This window comes from Elgaria multicarinata, chromosome 3 (assembly GCF_023053635.1).
Source record: "Elgaria multicarinata webbii isolate HBS135686 ecotype San Diego chromosome 3, rElgMul1.1.pri, whole genome shotgun sequence".
Taxonomy (NCBI): Eukaryota; Metazoa; Chordata; class Lepidosauria; order Squamata; family Anguidae; genus Elgaria; species Elgaria multicarinata.
The window spans coordinates 129,532,701-129,555,212 of record NC_086173.1 but is presented as its reverse complement, the minus strand read 5'-3'; the positions used below and the strand labels follow the sequence as shown (position 1 = coordinate 129,555,212).

Here is a 22,512-nt window from a genome sequence, read left to right as displayed (position 1 = left end):
TCAATTTTTGTTACTGTGAAATATAAGAGAGTATGAAAAAAGGCCATGGTAAAAGCATAAATCATATTTTCAAAGGCAACAGCCAGGCTTTGAGTAATTAGGATTCGTAATGCATTCTGGTTCCTCATAATATGTCAATGAAAAATGATAAGTTCATTTTTTTTCCTACAGTGATAGAACTTTCCAGCTGTTATTATTAAAGACTGAATCATCATAATATTTAAAGATATGAAAATCTTGCCAGTAGAGTGGCAGCTCTGCAATTATGGTTTGCATTCATAATGTAAATGTGCAATGGCTGATTCTGAAGCGGCCTTGTTCGTCTTTTGTCCTTTCTCTTGTCTTCATTTTGTTGTTAGTATGTGGCTGAAAACCCACTCACATGATATACTGTCCTTTATGTTCACAAGCTGTATAGGGAATACGAATACTACTACTAATAACAATGTAAATAGAAACTCACTCAAATGATTGCTATTTTCAAGGACATTAACCTTTTTCATAAGGCGGGTTTATTCATCTGGCTTTGCAACATTTACTAAGTTGAAAGAATCTTAACATTTTATGGGGACTTCTTCTTCTTTTAAAAAAGAACATTTGTAGATGTTCATATTCATTTCTAAATGTGAGCTCATACTTTTTACTGGAGTCAGTGTAGCAATTGTTGTCCTTTTTCCTGACTTGTACCTGGTTTGAGCTGCCATTTTTTGCTGGAAGTGAAAAACAAAAACAAAAAACACTTCCTTTTCTTTTTAAAGTCATGTTTATATATATAGACAAGTAGAAATAAAATGGTGGGTTCCATCCATAGTAGGGCTGTGCACCGCCTTGGGGTGAATTCCTGAAACCGAGGCAAGGTGGACTGATTCAGCCCGCCTCACCTTGGTTCCAAGTCAGTTCTGGGTCAGTTTGAGGCACCCTGAAGCTGAAGCCGATCAGCACCGAAGCTTCATGGTGCCTTGGGCCACTTCAGAGCAGGACTGGGCCACTCTCCCAGGTCATCTGCCGCCATCGCTGCTGCATTGGTCCTGCCACCATCGCCGCCACCACAGCATCAGTCCTGCTGCCATTGCCGCATCTGAGAACTAGGCCATGATTTAAAGATATCGTGGGGCTCTGATTAGTACCATAGAATCATAGAATAGCAGAGTTGGAAGGGGCCTACAAGGCCATCGAGTCCAACCCCCTGCTCAATGCAGGAATCCACCCTAAAGCATCCCCGACAGATGCTTGTCCAGCTGCCTCTTGAAGGCCTCTAGTGTGGGAGAGCCCACAACCTCCCTACATTCCATACATTCCATACAATGGAATGGTAACTGATTCCATTGTCACACTGCTCTAACAGTCAGGAAGTTTTTCCTGATGTCCAGCTGGAATCTGGCTTCCTTTAACTTGAGTCCATTATTCCGTGTCCTGCCCTCTGGGAGGATCGAGAAGAGATCCTGGCCCTCCTCTGTGTGACATCCTTTTAAGTATTTGAAGAGTGCAATCATGTCTCCCCTCAATCTTCTCTTCTCCAGGCTAAACATGCCCAGTTGTTTCACTCTCTCTTCATAGGGCTTTGTTTCCAGACCCCTGATCATCCTGGTTGCCCTCCTCTGAACACGCTCCAGCTTGTCTGCGTTCTTGTGGAGCCCAGAACTGGACACAATACTCTAGGTGAGGCCTAATCAGAGCTGAATAAAGAGGAACCAGGACTTCATGCGATTTGGAAGCTATACTATAATGCAGCCCAAGATAGCTTTTGCCTTTCTTGCAGCCATATCGCACTGTTGGCTCATATTCAGCTTGCAATCTACAACAATTCCAAGATCCTTCTCGTTTGTAGTATTGCTGAGCCAAGTATCCCCATCTTGTAACTGTGCCTTTGGTTTCTATTTCCTAAATGTAGAACTTGGCATTTATCCCTATTAAATTTCATCTTGTTGTTTTCAGCCCAGCACTCCAGCCTATCAAGATCACTTTGAAGTTTGTTTCTGTCTTCCAGGGTATTAGCTATCCCACCCAATTTGGTGTCATCTGCAAATTTGATCAGCGTTCCCTGCACCTCCTCGTCCAAATCATTAATAAAAATGTTGAAGAGCACTCGGCCCAGGACTGAGCCCTGCAGTACCCCACTCGTTGCCTCTCCCTAGTTTGAGAAGGTTCCATAAGTACTCTTTGAGTCCGATTCTGTAGCCAACTGTGAATCCACCTAATAGTTGTTCCATCTAGCCCACTTTTAGCTAGTTTGTTAATCAGAATGTCATGTGGTACTTTGTCAAAAGCTTTGCTCAAGTCAAGATATATGACGTCCACAGCGTTCCCACGGTCCACAAGGGAATGAGATCAAATTTGTCTGACAGGACTTGTTCTTGACAAATCCATGTTGGCTTCTAGTGATCACCGCATTGATTTCAAGGTGTTTACAGATTGACTTCTTTATAATCGGCTCCAGAATTTTCCCAGGGATGGATGTCAGGCTGACTGGTCTGTAGTTCCCAGGTTCTTCCTTTTTGCCCTTTTTGAAGATAGGGACAACGTTAGCCCTCCTCCAGTCGTCCGGCACCTCACCCGTCTTCCATGATTTTGCAAAGATAATAGACGTTCTGAGAGTTCTTCTGCTAGCTGCTTCATTACTCTAGGATGCAGTTCATCGGACCCTGGAGATTTGAACTCATTCAAGGAAATTAGGTGGCCACCACGATGGCGATGGCAGCAGGAGCAATGCGGCAGTGATGGTGGCAGGAGGGAGATGGCAGCAATGGCAGCAGGGAGAGCGGGAAGAGGGAGGTGAGTCCAAAGGACTTATGGCTACTGGCTTTTCTGGGTGCCGGCTGCACAGCCAGTACCCAGGGACTTGCAAGACTGAATCGCTTCAGGGGCCTTGAATCTTATTTTGACACTGAAGCACCCCGAGTAGAATCAGGGCTGTTTCGGGGGCTCCGCACCGACTTCCGAGGTGAATCAGGGGGACCATGCATGGCCCTAATCCATAGTTTGTGAGCAAGGACCCAGGGAAATTTCATGCATTGTTATTTGCCTACATAGATTGTATAATCTCTTTGTAGGAGAACATGAGCATATTAGACACATGTACATGGTGTGTGATGCAACAACTGAGCTGATAACCTTATTGATATAATGTGGATGTGTCAGTTTATAGACCACTGCTACTGCATGGGCTATCTATGGCTGCTGCTGAAAATGCCCACCCCATTATAAACTCTTGCTTTACTAACTATATCATTTGCAAGTATTCCAAATCTGATTTATGCTATCATGCTGTGAGTTTCCGTTTCCTTTCCTGGGGGCCAGAAGAGGAAGGAGGTATGGTAAACAAACAAATGTTATGGTCATGACAGGGATCATGATCATGATTGGTGTCATATTCATGAATATTCAGATGAGTTCTGGCTCTGAGATATCACTGGCAGCCTAAATGGGATGTTGAATCAACCTTACTTCCATTGCAGGTATTCATACAGCCACGTTTCTTTGGCCTGTCTATAGTGCACCCCAAGACTTCTATTGAAGTACAGGTTTTTTCAACCTAAGGATTGACTGGGACTTGAGAATATGCATGGCTACAAATATTTTAACTCCACTAAGCAGTAGCCAAGGTGTCCTCCAACCATCCTGTGCACAGAATATCTGTCCAGCTTCTCACTTGGCTATCCTGCTACAACCCCATCCTCCCACATTAATTTTCTACACATCTTCTAGGTCAGATGAAACATAGACTCCACCTCAGTGAATATGTCAAAATTAATAAAACCTTCTTACCCCCAGCTGCTGACTGATCCGAACACTTTGACCCTCTAGAAAATTGAAGATGTGATGAGGTTGTTCTGATAAAAACAAGTTTGATTGAAAATCAGGGAACTAAAGGTGAGACAGCGAGACTCCAATTAAAAAAATAAAATAAAATGTCCATACGTGGACTCAGCAGTGCAACAAATGCAAATGTACTTTTTGCCTTTGTTTAATCATTGCAAGCCTTTGATTTACTGAGCATGGTTTAGATAGGAGCATTATCCTTGCCACTGCATGTACGGTATAAATAAGAATATAACCCTTTCCTCCAGACAAGAGAGCAGCAGGAGGGCATTTCAGTTGAGTTCTGCGAATGCCATCAAGGAATCCATTGTTTCTGGATAGCTGCCCTTTAAAGCAAGCTTACGAAATGTGGCTGCTGGGGCGTGTGGGAGGGGGGGACCGTCTTTGCAGTTGCAAAAGCACTCCAGCCCAGAATTGTCCATACAGATGCTTCTCAAGACAATGGATGCCTACAGTAGGAATGAGAAAGCATTCTTTTCCCCCCACTTCTGAAAACTGCTAGTGCATCATAGGGAACCCTCCGCATCATCCGCTTTGTCTCTCTGTGGCACAGTTAATGGGTGCCCTTGACTCCAGCATGTAGGTAGACTGAAAAGTATTTCCCTAGTGAGAGACAACAATGGGTCTTTTGTGCTTGCTAGCTAGCTGGTTCTGATAGCCAGGGGACACCACTGCTGACTTCCAAAGGAAAGCACTTTTCTGTATGAACACAACAGATCTAACTGCTTTTCTGCAACACCACACTTAGCACTGATCTCCTTTCCTGGCAGTACCGTGACGTTCTGATGCCCTATAGGGTTGCTCAACACTCCCATGATTGTACATGATAATTGTGCAACTACACTAGTGTTTTCCCCAAACATATATAGGTTGCACATTCTTAAGCATCCATGTACATGCATCAGGAATCTATGACTCAAGCAGAACATATAGGTGTGAATATCCCAATATTTAAGTACTTACACCTCTCATTCATACTTTATGTATTCACCGAAAGAAACATTGGAACAAACAACTTGCAACTTGGTAGGCTGGTTGAGAATGTAAAAAGGGTGTGTTCCTATCTTTCCCCCCAGTTCTTCCTTTCTGCTTCAAGGGATGTGAGAATGATAGAAATAAGGGATTTTATGTTCCAATTCTTAACTTCGAAGGGCTGAACATACTTATGTGGATGGAGAGAGTAAGGGATTATTATGGCTTAAATTACTGTATTTAATTAAGCACAGGAGATTTATTTGTATAAAAGAGTGGTTGTAGGGGCAGTGAATTTACGCCGCGTGATTAGGCATGAGCTTTCTTGTTTAGCTATTCAGGGCCTTAGTGAATCAGCTGGTCTATCAAGAGCTGCTGGACTTAGGACATAAGTAACACCCACCCAGTGACCCAGAATTCTGGCAAATTCAGGAATGCATATCCGGAGAAAGAGATGACAGCCAATGGGCAGGAATAAACACTATAGGGGCAGTAGTTGATTGGATGCATGCCCTCTGTTTCTGGAGTGAAGACAGTGGTTTCATTTTGATTCCATTGTAATCTGTAAGGTTTATCCAAGAATTCTCTCTTGATTAAACCATGCTCAAATGTCCACAAGAAGCGGAAATAGAGGGATGCTCCGAGCAGTGAAACACCCTCTTTTTGGAGAAGCAAAGCATCTGAAGGTTGTTCCTGTGTTACATGCATAGAGTTGTGCAGTTAGTGCTGGACCTTGGGACCAAAGTCCAGGGCCCTCCAGCCCAAGAGCTCAACAGTGACCAACCAAAGAGAGGCAAGTGCAGAAGTGCAGGTGGGCATAATACAATGAAGTCCAAGGCCTAAAAGTATCTAGTTGTACCACTGCATGCTTGAATGGAGGGCATTCCATTAAAGGGGCAATGCAGTCATGCCACTGCCCTGGTGATGCATGGCTTCTCCTGACACTGCTCATGAAGTCCACATTTTAGGCTTGGAGATCTGCACAGAGTAGGGATGTCAGAGAAATACACAATGGAATTGAATGAGCTTGTATTTTTATGAATCCATCCCATGGATTCCACAGCGGACCAGCTTCTTCTTGTCAGGCAGATTCTATGGACTTGCAGACCATTTTTCTAACTTTCCTGAAAATTCATATTTCCCACATAGGCAAAAGCATGAAGATGCACATTGGGTGGGAGTGGGGGGTTCTGCATTTTTGCAAGTGTGAACTTTTGCCAGTATGAATTTGTGCAAATTTGGAAACTTGAAACAAATCTGATCCCATGAAACATACGCAGAACAGATTTTACACAATCCATATATGCCCAGTAAGGAGGAAATCCTGCATGCATAGAGCACTACATAGATAGGTTTACCTTGAAGCTTGAACCCTGCAGAATTAGGGTTACAGCCCCTTTACATGCATTGATTTCTCCTTTGCAGATGCCCATGCCTAATACAATGTTTTGGATGTGTGTGGGGTGGAATGGAGAAAGCTGTGTGGCATCATGTGGTGGGCCATTGGTGTGGCTCCACTATTCTTTCATTACATAGACTTCCTTCATGCATTATATGATGATACTTTGATGATATATATGTTGCTTAAAGAATATATGTTTCACATTGTGAATTTGGTTCTTTTAAGGATCAGGATTTATTGACAACATGATTTTCCGCGCTCCAAAATAATAGCTTGTGCTAGTTCTCATTGCTGGAGGCACCATACTCATTTTGGAGGAAATATGTTATGCCTGTATGATCACTTGCATATTGAGTACCCACAACAATTATAATGCTAGATGAAGCGAAGCTTATTTGTATGGCAGGGGCCTTGGACAAAACAATTAAATAAAAAGCTGTTAAGATTCTAGCCTTTAGTATGTCATGTCAATGTGTTTGTGCCTGTAGATATGGAAAGGTGGAGGGAAGAAGCTCCTCCCTGGGGAAATAGCAACTTTATCTACTCTGAAACCAGATAAAGAGATTATTGAGAAGCAATGAGAAAGAAACCAGCTAACTGTAATTTTCTGTTCATCATTTATTTCCCCCTTGATGTACAGCAATTGGCATAGGACAAAACAATCACTATTAAAGATGAGAAACAATGAATACTTTTTATGAAGTCAGAATCTTTTGTTTCTTCTTATGTACAAATTAATAACACATACAATCATGGGCCGTTTCTACATCCCTGTGCATCCAAATGACATACAGGGGATTCCAGGAGCTGGCAGGGACGATCCCTCCATTTTCCTAGGATAATCTTTAGGTGTAGAAAGGGCCATGGTTGATTGCAATTTATAGACCTCTGTGAATTTGTCTTCTCTTTCTTTTCTTTCTCTTTTCTTTTGCTTCAAGTGCCAGGGCTATGTGATATTACCACTCAGAGGGCAGTATCCAAGAAGCTGCTGTGCCCCTACTGATTACGTTACACAAGTGAGAAACACCATTTGTGCAACGGACATTTAGCACTTCCTGGAGCAACTGGAATCAAGCAGAAATGCTTGTTTTGGAGATTCCTATAGAAAGTGTAACATATCTCCATTGTGCAAGTGGTAGGTCCCCCTTGTGGAAAGGAATTGGTGGGGGTGCAGCTTCCCAAAGGTACTTAATCCATTTTTACTATACATTCTCAGTTCCTGGGGGGGGGGAAATTAGAACATTGAGAATATGAACATCAAAATACTTACTCAATAGAATGGTGATGTGGCAAGGAAAACAGGGCAATAGAAATGACAGGCAAAGGAAATGAAGAAAACATACAAAGGAATGTCAGTTTTTGTTAACCTATATTTCGGTCTCTTGTTAACATCTCATCTTTGCTTATATTTCAGTTTGTCTAAAGGTGCTGAGAAGTGAGGAGTATGATTTGAAAGTTTCGTTGGATCCAGGGCTGGAAAAAGACGGAGCTGACCTTACTGGTTAGAATATTTATATGTTTCTTTTCTTTTTTTGAAACAAAAACATGCTATGCATTATTTCTCTGTCTGCCACTGTTCATTATATACACAACTTCAAATGCATTTTAATAGGCTTTGTACTTAAATAAAGAAGATAGAAATCCATTCCAAGTTATAGTATTTATGTAGGTCTCCACACCCTTCTATATTCAGTTACAGAACAAAGGATATTTCATTGATCCTAGATCAACTTATCATTGTATGGTCAAAGAGTTTATTCTATGCCATGTGTAATTCCCCTTCTTCCTCCGCCATGAGATAAGTACACAGAAAAATTGTGGTCCATTGAGAGGGTGTCTCTCTGCAGCATTCTGAATTGATTGTGTACTAGAAAATCCTCACTTATGATCACTTGGATGATCATATACTAGAAACCCCGACCTCTCAGATGTGATATTGAAGGCAGCCTGATCTACCAATCTGGCTATAGGCTATTCAGAAGTAGCTTAAAAAACTGCTTTTCATCTTGTTTCAGAGGAACTGTGAGCTCTTTCTTATGTAAGCCACACTGCAAAATTATTTTTTCCTTGAAAGCATGGTTGCAATTGGGTGCGTCATCCAGGGAAGAAAGTTGTGTGGAAGGAATGTTGAACGTCTCAGTCCACCCAAACCTGTTTTCATTCTAGTCTATTAACTCCAAGCTGCTACTGAATATCCATTTCTATGCTATAGTATTGCACTGCAAATAAAAAGAATTATGCTTGCTGTTGGTCAGTTTCAAATCGGTTAGACTAGAAGACACAGATGGTGAAAGAGTGTTTTCCTTTAACACATAGAAAATGAATTGCTTTTAAGGCTGCAATCTTGTACCATCTTCAGCTCACTGAAACTAAAAAGATTTGATAGCATGTAATCGAGTTGCGGGATTAATGTTTAAAACCTTTAAACCCTCTTTAGGAATCCCTTCTGAAGGAACACATGTTAAAAATGACTCAAACTGAAAGAAAATACAGTAATGGTCAGCATCACACACATAATAGATGTCTCATTATTTTTCATGAAACAACACAAATGGAACAAGTTTCACCATTCTTTGGACATTTCGTCCTCTAGATTGAAAGGTGTGAATTGTATGAAAAAACATGACATGCAGTTGTTGCTTTCTCTGTAGAATGCTGAATGGAATTTTGATCTTTTGAAAGCTGTTGCAGGTTTTTGGATGAATGTTCAATCCCATATGGCTCATCCTTGGTTTCTTGAATATGTGAATATGGCTGTCTGATTGGCAGTTGACAACAGCCCTGTTCAGGTGTAGAGAGTCTGTAGAGAGTCTGGGCCATGCATGCTGGTCCCACCTGCTGCATCTCCAGGTGTGCTAAGACCTTGCCATGTTAAATTGTCAAGGTCTGAAAGGGAGTTCTACTGACAATTCACTGGAATGTGAGTAGAACTTTCAGAGTAATCAAGAACTCTGATAAGGCAGAGTCTGAGATTGAACAGAGAGTTCTACTTATGTTCAAGCAAAAACACGTAGAGCTCCCTTTCAGACCTTGACAACACAGCAAAATCTGAACTGAGGTGTGCGGGGTGTGATTCTATAACCTCCTTAAGCCCACATGTGTTTGCTTGAACACCTGAATAGGGCTAATGAGTTGCTATATGATTCTGTGTAGATAAAAACCAAAACAAAAAACAAGAAGTTGGCTCTGGTGCCTTTAAACTATAGGAACTAAGGACAGTATTTGTGAAATGCCTGGGCTTGCACATATTTTTGGTTGCATAAAGAAAACTATGTTTGAAAAAAAATGCATGAGAACTGTTTGGCTACCTCAGCTCTGCTTTAGACAGGAGTGTCAGTAATTTTTTGGGTGTTTTTTTTTTTAAATCCATCTGGTGGTGGTGGTTGCTGTGTAGAAAAATTGAGTGACATTTGCATTATTATGAACATTTGAGAAAATCTGGCTGGGAAGCAGTGGAATTCAGATTTTTCCAAAAGCTTCTTTTTATGTTAAAAGGCCATTTCATACAAAGGCTCTGTCTTGCTGATGACGTTGCCAAAACCTGTTATTTTAATGAAAGAAGAGGTCTGACACTACCAAATTATTTATCTGAAATTAATGCTTTTTTCTCTTTAGTCTTCCACAATAGTGTCTAACTCTTTCTGGCTGTTTTATAGCAGAAACACAAATTACAAAAGGTCTTTGTCATCATTACAAAATATATTTATTAATTTTCTTGCCTTCAAAAATAGATTGTGCTTACAAAATATGAAATTGAGATCAGTCTAAGCTTTCTTTTCAAAAAGAGATGCAAATGATATCATGTCCACTAACAATAATGAAGGCTACTTTGCGAGATCTTCATTGATGATTTATGCTGTAACTTGCCTTTAAGATGTCATTTATTGGGTGTTATTTTATTCCAGTTCTCAGCTATTGCTGAATGTAAACAAATGAGAGCCCAAATCTGTTATTCTTATTCATGTGTCTGAAGTTTACTGCAGACAACTGCTGAATATATTATGTTAAACATAATGATAAACTCCAATTCAGATCACTGCAAAATTTTGTATTTCTACATTGAAGACAATGTGGAAATTTCAGATAGTACAAAATATGGCAGCTATGGCATTGTCTAGTGCTCAGTGGCTTCCAGGTTCAATACAAAGTATCAAACGTTTTTCAGTGTAAGAATGAACAGTATCTCCAGATCAATTGGGTGGGGGGGAGAAGTGTACCTCAATTATATAACAATTAGCAAACATAAATAATTAAAACAGCAGTAGATAAATTCAAAGCATTCAAATATCATTTCAAAGCAGTTTGGATCAAAAATATCTTCATTACCCATTTAAAAGTCTTTAAAAGTAGAGGACGATACCTGCCTAGAGAAAGAACTCCAAAAATATGGGGCCACCACTGAAAATTACCTGACTGTACTAGTGCCCACCAATCCAATACTTCTGTATGGCAGGCCAATGAATAGAGTCCACTCTAAAGGTCCAGGCAGGTTCATATGAGTGCAGACAAAACGTCAAATAACTTGGTCCAAACCATTTAGGACTTCAAAAGGAAACTATCAGCACTTTGCATTGGGTTCAGCTGCAAGTGCAGCTGGTACAAAATAGGTGATATGTTTTATTTATTATATTTATTTATTAAAACATTCATATCCTGCCCTGTTATCACTAGGATCTCAGGGCAGCGTTCAGATCAAATCAGAACAATACAAACAATAATTTACACAGCTTTATGGCTTTAAAAGTTCTGATCGCCTGACTCCCATAATCATCTGGGAAGCTGCATTCTGCACTAGTTGAAGCTTCTGAGCTGGCTTCAAAGACAGTCCCATGAAGTCTAGATGGATAAAAGAAAGCAAAGTCTTAATTTTGAGTTTACTACATATACATTGCAGCAATCAAAATGTGTGCTGAGGCAGTAGTGAGTTCAGTCAAAAGTCTTCATAAATGGAAATTTCCACAATGGCAAATCCAGATGGCTCTAATTTAGAGAAGCAGACATTTTGAGAGCTTGTGTAGCAAAGTGATGAAGGTTACAATACTATGCACTCTTAGTGTAAGCCACATTAAATTCAGTGAGATTTACCTCTGAGTGAACATGCATACAAATGGGCTGTAAGAGCATAAGTGAGGAGTCGCTCAGTTCAAATCTCTCTTTATCTAAGGAAAGGAAGAGCCCTGGGTTTTGTAGCAGAGGATGGATAACGGGTCCAGGTTCAATCCCTGAATTCTCCAGTGAGAAGATTCTGAAATGGCCTGAGATCTTGGGGAACAATTACTTTCAGAATGTATACTATTGAGGCCTTAGCTAGAACTAAGGTTTATCCGTGGGTCATCCCTGTTCATGTAAATGACACACAAGGGATCCAGGGAGCAGGCAGGGACGACCCCGGGATAAACCTTAGGTCTAGCTAAGGCCTGAGTCAGATGGGCAAATGGTATAGGCCAGAGTAGCTTCATGTATGGATCCTCTGGAAGTATGTACATATGTATAAAATTGACCTCCCTTAGAGCATTGTAAGGATAGCAGAGTTAGATGTGCAAAGTGCCTTGAATGTGCTGTATGAAAAAGGAAGTGCTGTATGAAAAAGGAAGCATTTTATCATGAAAGAGCACACCCAGTTTGTCCATGGACTGCTAGATTAGGATCACTATAAGCTAAGCAGCCTATAGAGAAGCCTCCCTCCTGGAAAAAATACATGGTGTTTCTGAGGTGGAAGATCTGGCCCACTATTTACTGGAATGCTGGTTATATTCCAATTGTAGGGAACATTATTTCACTCTATTTCTTGGGCATATGAAAAACTGGGTGGTTGAAGAGAAGCTGAATTTCCTCTTATGAGGATCTAACCAGTTCATGATTCAGAGGGTTGCCCTTTTTGTGGTTAAGATGGCCAGTTTAAGGAAAATGGAAAAGGAAAAACATATTTTAAATGAGCCATGTAACAGCTTTTAAATCTTGTGGGCCTCAATAGGAGTATGTACTTTATTTTTTAAAATAAATAATTTTAGACTTTTTAAAAGTAATGTTTTAAGATTCAAGTATTTATTGTTTGTTTTTAACACGTGTTTATTGTGTGTGAAATGGTCTGACGACTTATTCAATAAACTTTTGATTTTGTTTCTAGAAAATGCCGTCTTATTTGTTCTGTAATTGTATAGCATCTATAATCTAGGATAGGGGTGGGGAATATTTTCCAACTTCAGGACTGAATCGGCCTAGACCCAGGACATCGAGGGCTGCATGTACACAGTGAGTGATTCACCATGCAAAGTGGGCAGATCCGCTGCCCAAATTGGTCAGAGGTACTGCCCATAGTGTGTGTGGGGGCATTCATCCTCCTCCTCTCACACACATATACCCTTCTCAGCCACCACCACCCCACTCCACCCAAGCTGGGCAGTATTTCTCAACTCCCTTTCTCAGTGTTGAGCAAAAAGGCTCTTATCTCTGATCAGCTGCTGCTTGGAGATAAGAATTTCTTTCTTGCCTGGATAAAGGGGGAAGAAAAAAAATCCTGCTAAAGAAAATGTTCAGCTAAAGAAAAATCCCTTTGGGTGGGAGATGTACATCAAAGAGAAACCAAAATGATCAAAGTATTGGAGCACTTTTCCTAAAAGGAAATTCTGAAGCAGGGACATGACATGACTAGACATGACAGAGGTGACAGAGAATAGTGTGGTGAAAGTGGATAGAAATGTTTGTCCCTGTTCTGTAATACTAGAACATGGGAAAACTCAAAATGGATTGTTGGACAAAAGAGCATTCTTTTCCACAAAATATGTAATTGACTTACGGAATTCACATCCACAAGATAAGTTATGGCTTTTAAAAGTGGATTAGATAGAGGGTAGACCTGTCCATCCAGCTGTTATCCATGGCAGCTAAATGAGATTTCCACATTCAGGAGCAACATGCTTCCTGAACATCAGTAGCAGGGCTACAACAATGGAAGATGTCTGTTGCCTTCATGCCCGGCTTGTATCCTTCCTCAAGCCATCTGGCTGGCAATTGTTGGGAACCGGACGCTGGACTAGATGGTGTCTTTGGTCTAATCCAGCAGAACTCTTTCATAGTTTTAGGTTCTTACGAAAGGAGTATACAGTAGAACTTCTGGGCTTGTTAGGGAATCCCACCGTGTGCCTAAGCTACTTGACTTTTGGGCACCAGGCCAAGACTCCGAGGGTTTTTAAAGTTCTCCATTGTAATCCCTGTGGCTTAGTTTTAACTAGGGGTGTGCACGGACCCCCCGCTCCGCTTCACTTGCAGATCCGCCATTTTTCGGAGCGGGTCGCTCCGCCCCGCCCCCGCTCCGCCCACTTCCGCTCCGCTCCGCTCGGAGCTCCGGATCGGATCCGGAGCTCCGTTTTTGCCCCCCCATAGGCTTGCATTGAAAGCTAAAAAAGTAAACAACTTTTTTTCCGTTGAAGTTAGAAACCTCACGTTTGGCACCATGACACCTCATGGGCGTATACACACACACGCCAAGTTTCAAGGCAATCCCATCATCCCCTGATTTTTGGCGAATTTTTGAAAATCGGGCACCCCATTCACACCCCTTGGGATAGCTCCGTCAATTTGCATGTTACAAACCTCAAACTCGGCACCAGGGCAGCTTATCCATGTGTCCACATGCACGCCAAGTTGCAAGCAAATCCCATCATCCCCTGATTTTTGGCGCGGCTCTACCCTCTAACGCACCTCCCATAACCCTAATTCACACCCCTTTAGATAGCTCCGTCAATTTGCACGTTAGAAACCTCAAACTCAGCACCATGATAGCTTATCCACGTGTCCACATGCACGCCAAGTTTCAAGGCAATCCCATCATCCCCTGATTTTTGGGGAATTTATGAAAATCGGGCACCCCATTCACACCCCTTGGGATAGCTCCGTCAATTTGCATGTTAGAAACCTCAAACTCGGCACCAGGAGAGCTTATCCATGTGTCCACATGCACGCCAAGTTGCAAGCAAATCCCATCATCCCCTGATTTTTGGCATGGCTTAACTCACCCCAAATTGTCCCATTCTACAACTACGTCAATTTGCACGTTAGAAACCTCAAACTCAGCACCATGATAGCTTATCCACGTGTCCACATGCACGCCAAGTTTCAAGGCAATCCCATCATCCCCTGATTTTTGGGGAATTTATGAAAATCGGGCACCCCATTCACACCCCTTGGGATAGCTCCGTCAATTTGCATGTTAGAAACCTCAAACTCGGCACCAGGAGAGCTTATCCATGTGTCCACATGCACGCCAAGTTGCAAGCAAATCCCATCATCCCCTGATTTTTGGCGCGGCTTAAACTTTTTAACTCACCCCAAATCAAGTCCCATTCTACAACTACGTCAATTTGCACGTTAGAAACCTATCCTTTGGTCCCATGACAGCTTACCCATGTGTCCCCATGGACACCAAGTTTCAAGGCAATCCCATCATCCCCTGATGTTAGGGGAACTTTTGAAATTTGAACACTCCAGTATGTCAGGGATTTAAAGTTGCAATTGCAGACAGCTCAATGGGGCCAGTTCCAAGGCAATCCCAACATGCCACGAGATAACCCTAAATCTTCTGGCACATTTGAAAAAGGGATTATTGAATTTGATAAAGTCTAAGTGAGCGCAGGAAGGACTTCTCCCCTGAGTCAAAGCAAGACACATACACCATCGCTGCAAGGCGGGAAGGGGAGAATTATTATTATTATTATTATTTATTTATATAGCACCATCAATGGAAAGCAGGCAGGCAGCATGCATTGTAGTGCCGCAAGGATGGCTTGAGCACTAACGCATAGCAAACCAACCCATAAGTGGGCGCAAAGTGAGGCAAAGATGGCTGGTTGTTTCTTTCTAAGCCAGCAGTTACGCCTTGAGGGGCACAGAGGAGGACGATTGGGAGCAAACCAGGCACCAGGCGGGCAGAGAGGCAGGCAGAGTAGGCGAGGAGTCAGTCCTGGCAGATGCCCCACCACAGCAGCACCCCGGGGGAGGCGGGCAGGCAGGCAGGCAGGCTGCGGGCATTTCTGGGGGCACAAGGAAGTGATGGCTGGTTTCTAAGCCAGCATTGCAGTTAGTCACGCATTGCAAACGCAAACCATCCCAGCGAGTCGGTCACCGAGGAGGACAGGCTAGCAGAGGGGCAGGCAGAGTGACATGTCATAGATCTAGTATTGGGGAGGAGTCAGTCCCGGCAGATGCCCCAACACAGTAGCACCCTGGGTGGGCATTGGAAAACGCCATCTTGTGGGTCAATACTTCCCCCACCCCATGTCCTGCAGGGTTGCCTGCCTAACCCTTGTGGGGATGGGAGATGGAGAGCTTAGAGTGGCAGTGCCAGCAGCAGCCTTCGGCTTTCCCCTGGAACCAGTCGCCTTGCCCGCCTCTTTCCCCAGCAAGATCGCCTGGTGCTGCCTATGAAGATGCATCTTCATGCTGCTGGTTCCATAATGCCCTGTCGATGAACCCCTGCTTAGGCTGAGTTTGCAGTGGCGACAGACAGCAAAGCGGGGATCCGCTCCCAACTCAAAGTGGTCCCACACGATGCTTGTCTTTCGTTTCTGTGGTGACACCACCAATTGCCCGCCTGAGCTCTCTGGTGTTGCCACAGAAACAGGGGTGTGGGATGAGACTGGGGAGAGAGCCTCGGCCTGCTGCTGCTCCTCCTCAGCCCCCACATCCTGGAGGCCCACCGCCTCCTCCTCCTCCCCCCCCTCCACTGTGCTGAGGACCTCGTCTAGGTCCATCAGCGGGCTCGTGGGCTGAAAGGAGAATGAAGGAGTTGGGGATACTCCTCCTCCTCTAATGGCACTGCTGCCACGTGCCTCTTGCAAACGGGCACTTTTCCCATTCCCACCCTCAAAAAGAGAACGCCGGGCACAAGTTGCAGAAGAGAGTGGCTCTGCCTGCTGCTTGTCCTGCTTCTGTTTTGGAGCAGTCAGCCAAGGAGTTGCCCGTTTGAGTTTCACAGGAGGAGAGGAAGCCCTGCTGGCAGACTGAGCCTTGCTGCTTTCAGCACGCCTGCTTTCTCTTTTCATGATGACTAACAAAATATTAATACTACTAATACTATGTATAAGGTACTACTAAGAATATGTATAAGAAGAATATAATATGTTTAAATGTAGGGAAATGGGACAAGAACAATAAAATATACTACTACTAATATGTATGAGAATATACTACTAAGAATATCTACAAGAATATAATAATATGTTTTAGAATATTACTAATAAATGTAGGGAAATGGGACAAGAAATGGGACAACCACTACTATAAGAAGAACAAAATATGAATACTACTACTAATATGTATGAGAATGTATACTAATAGACTACTAAGACTATGTCAAAGAATATAATAATAATATGTTTAAGAATAGGGAAATGGTGTGCGTATGCTTTCCCCAAAATGCTCAATCTGTGGCTGCCTGTTGAACTTGACAAAAGCAGCCCACTCCGTCGAAGTTACACAGAGAAGAAAAAGAGAATCCAATTTTTTTGGTATATTTGGTATATAGAAGATAGAAGGAAACACAATCAGGATTTAAGAGAGGGGAGGGGGAAAAAGAACCAACCACTACTATAAGAAGAACAAAATATGAATACTAATATAATATGTATGAGAATATATACTAATGGACTATGTGAAAGAATATAATAAAATATGTTTAAGAATATAAATGTAGGGAAATGGGACAAAAAGTGTGTGTATGCTTTCAAAAGAAAGCTTTCACAAAAGCAGAACAGTCAGGCTTTAATACAGGGAAGGGGGGGGCAACCAACCCAACCACACACTCCAAAATTCAAAAATAAAGTTTATATTAAATCAAAGTAAGGGGAAAACACAGGGCAAACTAAGCTACAAGTCAGAAAGAAGCAAACAAACACACACACGCGCCAAACTAAACCTATATTAAATTAATCTATCTCCAAAGCAGGAGCACTAGCTAAGTAAGTGTTCCCTCCACGAACGCCAACCCACAAAGAGACACAAAACAGAAAGTTCTCAGGGTGGGTCTGCCTTAGTCCCCCCTCCAACGCTGGGATTGGAGGAGGATGCTTTCTGAGGAGATGAATTCTCATCAGGATTGGGAGTTGAATGTGCCTGTCATCGCTTCCAAAATAATAATAATAATAAAAAAAAAAAACCCAAACCCCGATTTTTAAAAAAATATTGCACGTGAACCACAGCACGCAGAAAGTTGAGAGTGGTCTCAAAATGACCCCCATCCACGACTCTCTGTGCACAAGAATTTTCAGAACGATAGCTTAAACCCCCCCCCAGTTATCCCCGATTCTTTCCCTCAATGCAATCCTATGGGCGAAAAGCCGAAACGCCGTTTGAGCCCTGCGGTTGACCCGATTTTTAAAAAAATATTGCACGTGAACCACAGCACGCAGAAAGTTGAGAGTGGTCTCAAAATGACCCCCATCCACGACTCTCTGTGCACAAGAATTTTCAGAACGATAGCTTAAACCCCCCCCCAGTTATCCCCGATTCTTTCCCTCAATGCAATCCTATGGGCGAAAAGCCGAAACGCAGTTTGAGCCCCGCGGTTGACCCGATTTTTAAAAAAATATTGCACGTGAACCACAGCACGCAGAGAGGTGAGAGTGGTCTCAAAATGACCCCCATCCACGACTCTCTGTGCACAAGAATTTCCAGAACGATAGCTTCAAAAACAACGTAGTTATGCGCGATTATTTGCCGCAATGCAATCCTATGGCGAAATGTTTTCAAGATGGCGACCGGAGCGCTCCGACTGAACTCGGAGCTCCGAAAAATGGTCGCTTCTCTTCGCCTTGCTTCTAGGGGGTCCGCGGTCCGCTCCTACTCCGCCTCTGGGTAAGGCGGAGCAGGCCAATCCGCTACTGCTTCTACGCTCCTAATCGGAGCGGAGCACATCCCTAGTTTTAACTCTTATTCATGTCAGCTGTTTTAGTTTTTGTAATCTATGGTGTATTTAATGGCATTGTGCTAGTATGTCTCTGACTGACTTTTTATTTTGTCTTTGCTGTGTTTTAATGGGGGGAGGTTATTTTTGGATTTTATAGTATTTCATTGTGTGTTAGTCTTTCTCTATGAGGTTTTTAAGACATTTCATTAATTAATCAATCATGAGAAGTGTCTCACCAAAGAGTGCTTTGCTTACAAAGACCACTGCTTGTTGGGCAAAATGAGCCACGTACTCCAATCACACTAAACTAATAGCAATAGGAGTTTTCAATGCAATTTTGAGTGAGGTGGCCTACAAAGGAAAACACAATTTGCTTGCACATTTTGTTATGTATACGGTCTTGTTTTCCATACAACCCATTTTCTTCTATGTCAAGTTCATTCACTCAAAGACAAGTTTAGAGAACACTTTGTTCCTCTCAGTTCTGTCTCAGCTTGCTTCCTTTCTCTCATCTCTCTCTCACACTCTCTCTCTTTTACATGCAAATTCACAAAAGTATTTAAACAGTTTCAAATTGCACAGACCTTTTAAGTGACCCATGCTCTGTGTGACCAGAGCATGAACCCTTGGTCTGATCATTCATCGGGAGGTTTCTCCGCCCCCCAACCCCCATGCAAATAAATATGTCCTATAAAATGACAGAGGACATAGTTAAATGCAGTCCTTTGTCTGAAAAACATTTTCCCTCCAGTTAAAGCTAGTGCACTGATTGTATAAATAGCTGTTTATGCTGAAATGGGCTTTCAAAAAGCTTTAAGAGTTCTTACCTTCCTTTCTTTTCTTTTCTTCTGAAAGGTACATTTCAGGAAATATTTGCTGTTGGTGTTTTAAGCTGTGATCTCCAATTGTGTGCCTTAAAATTCCAAGCATATTTCATGCTGGAGTAGTCATCAACATGCAGCATCGAAAGGTCCTTTGTCTGCTTGCTGAAGAAAAATCAACCAATTTGGTTGAAGAAATGGCCTTGGTGATAGGGATGGCTCATTAAAAAAAAAAGGCTGATCTTGGATAAATAGAGCTTCATTACACTTCCTAAAGATCATAATAACTGTAATAATAAATTAATTAATAATGCATGAAGTGAGAAGGACTCTAGACAAAAGTGCCGACTCTCTCATATCTGGAAATGGAACTTTATTGACAGCATCTTGCAAGGGCAAGTGTCCTTGACAGCTGATACTTGGCAGTTTGATATCCTGGTCCAGATCTTCCTTTAGATGTAGAAGTGTCAGGTAGTTGGATAATGTATGACATTTGCGATTCAAGCAGTAATTTGGTTCAAGCATATCTTTGTAAAGGGGCAGCCAGTCATATCATTTTTAATATGCTTCTCTTTCCAATCTTTCTCTGGCTTTAAGTTTTTATTTATTTATGTATTTATTTATTGCATTTTTATACCGCCCAATAGCCGAAGCTCCCTGGGCTTTTCTACCTCTTTGCAAAAATGCATTGGAATCAGTCAATCTACATTGCATCTGGACATATGGGAGTTCTTGTAGTGCCCAACAGAAGCTGGTTTCTGCTTGTGGTAGCAAAGACTTGGGCAAGAAAGAGTGTTTTCATGTTGGGTTCACTAGAAATGCAACCTTTGTGAACCAGATTGATGCTTGATACATATACAGGCCCCTATAGGTGTGTTATATGGATGTGTGCATATTTCTTAAAGAACCCTGCAAGTTTTAGTTTCGCTTTCTTTTCTGGAGGTGTGAGCAGGCCTCTCTTTTTCTCTCTTAGTATAGAAGAACCTAGGGGTAGTCTGAAAGTTCTGCAGGCAAAGCTCAACCCCACATTAACTACTCCCAAGATCCATTACAAGGTGGTGGGGCCAGTATGGATTTCTCTTCCAGTATTCCCCTTTCCCAACACTCCAAATGAGCCACTTCCATTTCTAAAGGTTAAATCCAATAATCTGTTTTTAATCTGCTAGAGCAAAACTGTGGCACATATGAAGTAGCCTGATACTGCATTTACCTAGGCACCTCTTGCTAAATTAATGACACAGCATAACTCCTGCTATGTTCCTGTTCTATGAGTTATATTGGAACACAGAAGACAATCTTCCCATTTGGGGAGTTTATTTATTTATTTATTTATTTATTTATTTATTTATTTGTAACCTGGCTTTCTACCAAGAAAAATAGCCCTCAAGACAACCATTGCTCCCATTCAGGGAAACTTAACACTTACTCAAGGAAGGTTTATCTTACAGTCAGGACACCTTGACTAAGAAATTTGTAATTGAATTGCAGCTGAAGCTGAACTCCAGAATCCATCCTGAAAAGCAGTGCTGAGATCTGAAATATGACCCACATATCGGCAAAGGACCTTCTCTTTAAGTTGGCCAGGAAAAGTGGTGGTTTTTTTAGTGTGTACAGTGTCTTCAATGCACCTTCAATGGGCAAGGCTTTGAGAAGATGATAGTTCCAACTGGGCTTACCCCTGACACTTTCAAATTAAACACTCCCTATTCCCTGAACTACCCTGACAGTCTTATTGCAAAATGCTAGTTCAAGCTGGTGACATTTGCTCAGGTAATAAACGCTTTCTGTTTAAATAATTGCAAGGACCTGCAAATATATGTTGCAGGGTTCAAGCCAGCCATGACCTCCTCCAGGATATTCCATTCCATTCCTCCTTTCATGTGTTCTTCTGTTTCCTTCCCTTAACCCAAGAGTCAGTATTCCATAGTGCTCAGTCCTTTTTGGGATGTCTTTGGTCTCCGCACTTAGGTTCCTCCTAAATATTTTTTGTACTTTTGAGAACGTTGGGCTATCTTCCTTTTGTGCATGGGTATTGTTAGGGCCAGATCACAAGCTCAGGTCTGGGGGCCTATGCTCAGGAAGGCCCTTCCAACCAACTCCCTGATAGGCAGTGATTCCTCTTCCTGCCACCGTGCTGCCGAAAGAAAGCAATATGTCAATGGCAGCTAGCTGGTCAAGGCTAAAACCTGGCTCCAACCATGTGCCATTTTAAATTAAATAACTTTTATTTCCTAAGTTTGAGTAGCAGGTTTTGGAACCAATCAGGTGCAGCCAGTGAATTCACTGGAGCAGCAGGAAGTCCACTCCTTTACTGATCCAGTGCAGTCATTGGCTCTCTGCACCAAGGCAGTGTCTGATTGGTTCAGATCTCTGCTACTCAAAATTAGCAAATAAAAATTAGATTAATTTTAAATGGCATGGTGCAGGGCTTCAGCATCAGTCAGGTGGCCACTATCACCACAGTGCTTTACTTTCGGATGTTACAAATTTTGGAGAAACTTCTCTGGGTGCAGGGCTTCAGTGCTTACCTTACTGTAAGGAGGTGGCTGAGAGGTTCATAGGTGCTTGTTCTTTTACCACCCTCCACCCCTGTTCTAACCTGGCAGCTTCTCCAGCTGCTTGAGCTTCTTGGAAAGCCCCCTGGAGGACTTAGCCAGAACTCCCGCCCTTGGGTCTTTCCAGTACTGGTACCTGCTTAGTGCCTGAAAGCTGAGAGAGGTGTTGTTGTTGTTGATGTTGTTGTTGTTGTTAAAAGTACAAAGCAAAACTAAAAATGCCCCTCAGCCACCTTCTCTGAAATTCTCTCCCTTTCCCACAATTTTCAGGTGAAGTTTCTTTTCACCCCTCTCCGCCCCGTGAATGGTTGAAAATAAATAGGTCAAAAAATTCAGTGTAGTGCTAGTATATAGATATAAAGAGATCTCTAGAAGGCTGGAGACAAACAATAGATTTAAAGAGAGTAGAACATGCCTTGAGAGAAATATCGCTTCTCATGTTGACCCATGCATGCTTTTCTTTCCATTTATTTTGTTTTGGTTTTTAATTTAAATGCCACAAACATATATATATATATATATATATATATATATATATCTTAATACTATCAAAAGTAATACTAACAAACCTCTAGCACACCTTGTTTACTCTTGTGTCACTCTTGTCAAAATCAAAATACAGTACAAAACCCTGCAAACCCTGTTTTCCAGCAGTAAAGATAGGAAGAATGTATACATCCAAAGCAGCAACCCCTCTTTTAAATCATTCTCAACTCTCTGCCAAATCTATTGTCTGTTGCCAGCCTGAGAGCATTTATATATGGGATGGTGTAGATGTTGCAGTAGGATAAGCTATGGTGGCTATAGTGATGGGGAATATAGGAAGGTTGCAAATACAGGATATGTGCAAGACATGTGAGATTTAACATATTATATATAAAATATTTGTTCATAATGGAATGACATTTATTTACACGTGTAGCTGTATTAAGTCCATTCCTAGGTTGATCCTTTGAAACTACCCCAGTCAATACCATTTTTTTTCATCTTTCCTCTCATTTTGAAGGGACTAGTCAAATGTAAAGCCTGCCTATGCCCCAA

The 22,512-nt window shown here is 42.0% G+C and overlaps 1 protein-coding gene across 4 annotated transcripts in view; it reads left to right on the top strand.

Moving 5' to 3' along the window:
- CHL1 (cell adhesion molecule L1 like) overlaps positions 1 to 22,512 on the top strand; it is a 286,834-nt gene that overhangs the window by 75,114 nt on the left and 189,208 nt on the right. For all 4 annotated transcript variants that reach the window (XM_063121796.1, XM_063121798.1, XM_063121799.1 and 1 more), the window contains exon 2: positions 7,608 to 7,694. The gene's annotated coding sequence lies outside the window, so the exon portion shown is untranslated. The remainder of the gene's footprint in view (positions 1 to 7,607; positions 7,695 to 22,512) is intronic.